Source organism: Nyctereutes procyonoides, unplaced genomic scaffold (assembly GCF_905146905.1).
Source record: "Nyctereutes procyonoides isolate TBG_1078 unplaced genomic scaffold, NYPRO_anot_genome, whole genome shotgun sequence".
Lineage (NCBI taxonomy): Eukaryota > Metazoa > Chordata > Mammalia > Carnivora > Canidae > Nyctereutes > Nyctereutes procyonoides.
This window is the reverse complement of record NW_026575123.1, coordinates 894,450-901,017: the sequence shown is the minus strand read 5'-3', so window position 1 is coordinate 901,017 and position 6,568 is coordinate 894,450. Positions and strand designations below refer to the sequence as shown.

Below are 6,568 nucleotides of genomic sequence, written 5' to 3'. Positions count from 1 at the left end.
AGAAATTGGCTACAGAGATATGATTTAGAAATCAATTTCATCAGAATGCTTAGAAGTTGAAATGAATAGGACCTCTGATGTAAATTGAACAAATAGAAGGTAACCATGCAAAATAATCCCAAATTTGCTTTAAACAGTTCACTCTCTTGAGTCTTCAAATTGAGTAATAAAAAGTCACCACTTAAATAGTATGTACTACTTATTGAGCATAGTTTTAAGGTGTTTTAAGAATTTTAAATATATATGAACCTTACCAAAAAGCTCCTAGGTAAGGGCTCCAAGAGTGGCTCAGTTGGTTAAGCATCTGACTCTTGATTTTGGTTCAGGTCAGGATCTCAGGGTCATGGGACCATGCCCCAAGGCTCCACACTTAGGCTCCACACTCAGTGGGGAGTCAGCTTGAGATTCTCTCTCCCCCTCCCCCTGTCCTTCTCCTACTTCCCCTCCCTCAAATAAATAAATAAATCTCTCTTTTTTTTAAGCTGCTAGGTAGACACTGTTATGATTCTCATTTTAAAGATGAAGAAATTGGCAGAATTTCCAGAACACAGAACACTCGGTGAGACACGGAGGAGCAGCGGCTGCCGGAGCTGCGCCCAGCAACGTGCTCCTTCCCGCTCCTCCACACCGGCCTTGGCCCTCTCACTGGCTGTAGAAAATGGTGAAAGAAACCACTTACTATGATGTTTTGGGGGTCAAACCCAATACCACCCAGGAGGAATTGAAAAAGGCTTACAGGAAGCTGGCCTTGAAGTACCACCCTGATAATCCAAATGAAGGAGAGAAGTTTAAACAGATTTCTCAAGATTATGAAGTGCTCTCTGATGCAAAGAAAAGGGAATTACATGACAAAGGAGGAGAACAGGCAATTAAAGAAGGTGGAGCTGGTGGTGGTTTTGGCTCCCCCATGGACATCTTTGATATGTTTTTTGGAGGAGGAGGCAGGATGCAGAGAGAACGGAGAGGTAAAAATGTTGTACATCAGCTCTCAGTAACCTTAGAAGATTTATATAATGGCACAACAAGAAAACTAGCTCTGCAAAAGAATGTGATTTGCGATAAATGTGAAGGCCCAGGTGGTAAGAAAGGAGCAGTCGAATGTTGTCCCAATTGCTGAGGTACTGGAATGCAAATAAGAGCTCATCAGATAGGATCTGGGATGGTTCAGCAAATTCAATCAGTGTGAATGGAGTGCTAGGGCCATGGGGAACGCATCAGTCCTAAAGATAGATGTAAAAGCTGCAACGGAAGGAAGATACTTCGAGAGAAGAAGATTCTAGAAGTGCATATTGACAAAGGCGTGAAAGATGGCCAGAAGATAACATTCCATGGTGAGGGAGACCAAGAACCAGGACTGGAACCAGGAGATATTATCATTGTTTTAGATCAGAAGGACCATGCTGTTTTTACTCCATGAGGAGAAGATCTTTTCATGCGTATGGATATACAGCTGGTTGAAGCCCTGTGTGGCTTTCAAAAGCCAACATCTACTCTTTTTTTTTTTAATTTTTTTTTTTATTTACTTATGATAGTCACAGAGAGAGAGAGGCAGAGACACAGGCAGAGGGAGAAGCAGGCTCCATGCACCGGGAGCCCGATGTGGGATTCGATCCCGGGTCTCCAGGATCGCGCCCCGGGCCAAAGACAGGCGCCAAACCGCTGCGCCACCCAGGGATCCCCAACATCTACTCTTGACAACCTAACCATCGTCATCACCTCTCATCCAGGTCAGATTGTCAAACATGGGGATATCAAGTGTGTGCTAAACGAAGGCATGCCAGTTTATCATAGACCATATGAGAAGGGTCGCCTAATCATCGAATTTAAGGAAAACTTCCCCAAGAATGGCTTTCTCTCTCCTGATAAACTTCCTTTACTGGAAAAACTCCTATCTGAGAGGAAAGAAGTAGAAGAGATTGATGAAATGGATCATGTAGAACTGGTGGACTTTGATCCCAATCAGGAAAGACAGCGCCATTACAATGGGGAAGCATATGAGGATGATGAACATCATCCTAGGGGTGGTGTTCTGGTCAGACCTCCTAATGGAGCCAGCGAATAACACTGCTGCTGGCATTTTACATGCAGTAGTGAATGAGTGAAGGACTATAATCATATTGTTTTTGTTTTAATATTCAACTATAAGAGTGTTTTAAAAGTTAAATGAAGAATAAACTCAAAAAGAAAAGCTCTGACTTTTCCCTGTGTGTATAACTTCAGTGTGCAAGATAAGTTTAATATTGTAAAAACTACTTTAAAAAAAAAAAAACCTCCCCTAGCTTTTGTTAGGCCATACCTTGTAATTGATTGCAGCTCTGTGTATGAAACAGTTCAGGCTGAAATGCTAGGTGTATGTATTGACTTCAGTGTATGACCCTTAATTGTTAAGCTATGAAGTTAAAACTTGTATTTAATTGGCAATCAGACAAAAAATTTATTAATTTATAGAGAAGTGTTGGTCTGTAGTTATGTTAAGTGGGATTCATTGTGATGCCCCTGCATTTTACCGCCTCAGCTGTTACTTGAAGATGACATGCTATGTAATTTGGCCTGTGGTATCAGTGAGTGAAAGGATACCTCTCTAAAGAAGGGGTTTATCATATGCTGCTGCTTGAGGGCTTGCACTTGGAGAATTGCATTCCCTTCTGCTGTGCCATCTTATATATATATATATATATATATATATATATATATATATATATATCAGTCCTGGTTACACTTTTTTTCCTTCTCTTTGGACCATGATAAACTTCAGAGTAGTGACTTCGGGAGCAGGGTAACTTAGAGTGAAGAAACATTGACGTGGAGAAGTTAATTTGCATGTATGAGACAGGAAGTTGTCTTCTAGGTATGTGACAGGCTTACTTTAAACCATTTAACTTATGCTCTGAAGTAACTGTAATTTCATGTTGGTAGTATAGCAAATTATGAGGAGCAGCTTTAATTGTATGTTTAAAAGTCATGTTCACAAGCTTAAATCTGGAATCAGAATTAAGCAATTGAAATGTATGAATGTCTCTTTAATATACTGATTACAAAGCATTTCCAATGTGTCACTACAGGCTCCCCCACCCCGCCCCAGATTGAAAGCACTGGTTTTTCACTAAAAAAATAAATAATAAATAAGGAAATAGAAAGAAGAAAGAAAGAAGAAGAAGAAGAAGAAGAAGAAGAAGAAGAAGAAAGAGAGAAGAAAGAAAGAAAGAAAGAAAAGAAAGAAAGAAAGAAAGAAAGAAAGAAAGAAAGAAAGAGAGAAAGAAAAAGAAAGAAAGAAGAAGAAATTTATCCTTCTGGAGAATCTGAGTAAATTTTTAAAATCTCACGTCTAGTAAGTGGCAAAGAGGAAATTTAACCTCAGGAAATCTGATTTCAGAGTCCATGCTTAACTATTATTCAGTTATATTGCATCTAAGGGCCAGATAGCAAAGTTAACTGAGTGAAGATGAGAGTTGTGGGGGACTGTGAACTTGGGCAGACCTTCAAAATTAGTATTAATATTTTATGTTTAAACCTCCTGTGTAACAAAAATCCTATAATCATGAGCTAAATACCCTGGCTGTCTGTGATATGCAGACTGCCTTGGACCAGCATTATATAAACTTGATCATGAACATCACACATACATCTTAGCCCAGAAATATTAACAACATCAATCAATAATTCTCTTAGTCCTGAAGGAATCACCTGTGTTTTGGTGACAGTGTGTCAACCAAATAAAAGTTTGTCCGTGATCTAATATACCTCAACACAGAAAAGTTCATGTAAGAGATACACTTTTGAGTATTAGAAAAATTAATTTCACAAGTCCTATGGAATTTATGTGTTCCATAATTTTAATAATGAGATTCTTATATAATCATGCTTTCCTCTCACTTTTAACTACCTCAAATCTCAAAGTTTGTTCTGGCTATCAGAAAGTTCAGAGTTAGATACAGTACTAAATAATCACAGGTTTTGCCTACTTTTATGGCAATATATTAAGTTGCCTCCCTTTCTTTGATCCTCATAATGAATGAATATCTCTTCAAGTGTATATTTTTTTACAAATCTACTCAAAAACTTTTAAAATAAATATTTAAAAGAAATCAATGTATATTTTAGTTTATTTATTGTTTTTGAGGCAACTCCAGGATATTTCTTCTCTTAGTAGGTGTCTGGATTTGGATTCATACCAAAGTACCTTCTAGAATAATTTGAGAGTAGGTGACCGAATACCAAGAGCCTTATTTTATGTGCATTGCTTCCTGTCCCTTGAAGAACTATACATTCTGCCTCTCCTGTACCACTAAGCCCTATGCTATGAACAGTAGAGGCATTTGAGTGAATTAATTAATAAATAACTGAATGAAGTATAAATATCTTCATTCTCAGGGGTTTAGAAACACCAGTTAAGCCTCTAACTCTCTTTTCTTTGGGGTCTGGATGGCAATTCTACAAGTTCAAAGGATTCAGTTTTATCTCCAATTTCTATCAGAAGAGTCTTAGGAGTTCACATGAATAATTAGCCTAGCAATTAGTTGATCACCAATTTGTTGTCCCAAATCTATCATTCACTACGTGCTCTATCATGGAGATGGACTGTAAATTTTCCTGCCATGCCAACTGGTGCAGAGCCAAGTTTTGTCTGCTGAGGATATTAGAAGAACTCTGTAAGAGGAAGGAATTTCTCTTCCTGGTTCTAGTGTACTTTGTTCACCAGACTTTTACACAGTTGGGTTTTCTTCAATACTCAATGGCCAGTTGCTTGTGGCACCTGCCCCTGGGAAACTTTCAATGACACCTTTTCAGATGCTTTCATAATTGAGTGGTGGCCCCCCACACCTCTGATGGTGGGCTTCCCCTCCTATGTGCTCTGGTGGCTCTGGAGTGAACTTCTAATTGTAGCGCCTTCCTGTGGACACTTTCCCCAGCCCACCAGAGGGCAGATCTGAAGATTCCTGCTGATGTGGCACCTCACCTAGCATTTCAGTTATCTGGTAAGCCTTGCTGGTGTCCTCTGCTGAGGTCAGGATTTTGATCTGCAGTGTGGTATGGGGAGGGGGCTTGTCCTTCAATGTTCTCTCTCAGCCCAAGCATAAGTGAGTGGCTGTATCCTGTGTCTGATATTGTATTCTTTAGAGTTTTCTTTACCTCCTTTTAACCAATGCCCTATAAATTTAATCCTCTATTAATATTTTGTATATTAAATTTTCCAACAGGATGCCTGGGTGGCTCAGTGGTTGAGCATCTGCCTTTGGCTCAGGTCATGATCCCAGGGTCCTGGGATTGAGTTCTGCAACTGTTTTCCCACAGGGAGCCTCTTCTCCCTCTGCCTATATCTCTGCCTCTCTCTCTGTGTCTCTTATGAATAAATGAAAATATTAAAAAAAGAAAAGAAAAATAAATTTCCCAGTTCAAGTTATTGTGGTTTCCAGCCTCTTGCTTAGGCCCTGACTAATATAAGAATGTAGTTAATTCAACTGAAATTTTAATTGATCCATTTTTTTTAACCTCCAGGACCTCTAGAATTTCCTCTGATTCAGTCGTATTCAAGCTTTTTAAGCAATGGAATACCATTTAGAGACAAAATCCAATGTGGAATACCAATAGGTATAAATACATAAAAAATAAAAGTGCTTTAAGTGGGAATATGTTGCAAGATGCCCCAGGTGTGGCTTCTCCTCCTCCCCCTTGCTCTCTGTCTGTGATGGTCTGAAACATCTCTTGGGAACACAGAAGATTCTCAGGACACAGTGTCTTAGTGAGCAAGGACTACTGTAACAAAATGCCACAGACTGAGTAGCTTAGGAAAAACAGAAACTTATTTCTCATAGTTCTAGAGGATGGAAGTCCAGATCAGGGTGTCAGCATAGTCAAGTGAGGGGTCTCTTCTAGGCTGCAGACTCCCAGTTATATCCTCACATGTAGAAAGGGCCAGGAGCTCTGTGGGGCCTCTTTTTAGAAGTCACTAATTCCATTCATAAGGGCCCCACCCTTAAGAACTAATCACCTCCCAAAGGCCCCACTTGTTGATGCCATCAAATTGGGTGTTAGGATTTCCACATACAGATTTTAGGGGTTTGCAAACATTCGGATCATAGAACACAACTTGAGAAACAACTCTGCATCCATTTTATGTATAATAAAATCAAGACCCTTCCTCCAAATTTATAACTTATATATAACTTATAGCATATTTATTATAAGCAGTTCCTCTTTTATTCAAGAAATAAAATAATGGGAGAGGTGGTGCAAGATGGTGGAAGAGTAGGGTCCCCAGGTCACCTGTCCCCACCAAATTACCTAGATAACTTTCAAATCATCCTGAAAATCTACGAATTCGGCTTGAAATTTAAAGAGAGAACAGCTGGAATGCTACAGTGAGAAGAGTTCCCGCTTCTATCAAGGTAGGAAGATGAAAAAATAAAATAAAATAAAAAAGCATCCAAGGGGGAGGAGCCCCTCAAGGAGCCGGGCTAAGGCCGCGGGGCAGATGCCCCCAGGACAGGAAAGCCCCGTCCCGGAGAAGCAGGAGCTTCACCAATCTTCCCGACAGAAAGGCACTCGCAGGGAGCTCAGGCAGGATCCC

General features: G+C 39.8%; 1 pseudogene; it reads left to right on the top strand.

Moving 5' to 3' along the window:
• Positions 1–658: 658 nt before the first annotated feature.
• LOC129517098 (dnaJ homolog subfamily A member 1-like) lies at positions 659–2,062 on the top strand (annotated as a pseudogene).
• Positions 2,063–6,568: the final 4,506 nt, after the last annotated feature.